The sequence below is a fragment of the Acipenser ruthenus genome, chromosome 4 (genome assembly GCF_902713425.1).
Source record: "Acipenser ruthenus chromosome 4, fAciRut3.2 maternal haplotype, whole genome shotgun sequence".
Classification (NCBI taxonomy): domain Eukaryota; kingdom Metazoa; phylum Chordata; class Actinopteri; order Acipenseriformes; family Acipenseridae; genus Acipenser; species Acipenser ruthenus.
In genome coordinates, this window is record NC_081192.1 from 80617219 (window position 1) to 80618047 (window position 829).

Below are 829 nucleotides of genomic sequence, written 5' to 3' on the forward strand. Positions count from 1 at the left end.
ATGCCCATCTCTTTTTTTTTTTTTTTTTTTTTTTAATACATTCTAATACAAGTTTAAACGCATTTACTAGCTGTCATGTACACCACTAGAATGCATACCATTTTACAAAGTTCCATGCAGTCCTTTTGTTGCAATGAATATGATCTAAATTAAGTAGAAAGTAGGTATGTATACAGCATAGTGCATCAATAACTGATCACAGATTTGACCCTCCGGCATTATGGTATAACAAATACATATTAGGAACCATCTTTCTTTTTTTTTTTTTTTTTTTTTAATTTTGTACTGATACACCCTTGACTATTTCATTACCAGCTCATACCATTTTAAATGCCTGTGTTTAGACTGCAAACTGTCTATAATGTAATTACAGACAAATTCCAAGTGTTGTGCAGTTAGCCTCCAAGTGAATGGATTTTTTTGTTGGCCTTGCAAATAAATCCACGGGGGGAGAGCCAGGGCTGGAGTGAAAGCAGACTCGGGAACCAGAAAACACATAAGATAGACTGGCTCGGCGGAGCCCACGACAGGCTCTGTGGAGCGGCAGTCATGTAAGAGGGATAGGCTCTTGTGCTGAAGAACCTGGAGAAGGAATGATAGGGACCTGGAAATAGAGTCCAGTCTCAATTTGAGGAAGAGCAGGAGCTGCTAATGCAGGGGTGTGCAATTCCGGTCCTGGAGGGCCGGTGTCCCTCTTGGCTTTTGTTCCAACTGTGTTCTAAATTACTTAATTAGACCAATAATTGGTAATAATTGGTCCAATTAAGTAATTTAGGGCAAGGTTGGAACAAAAGCCAGGAGGGACACCGGCCCTCCAGGACCGGAATTG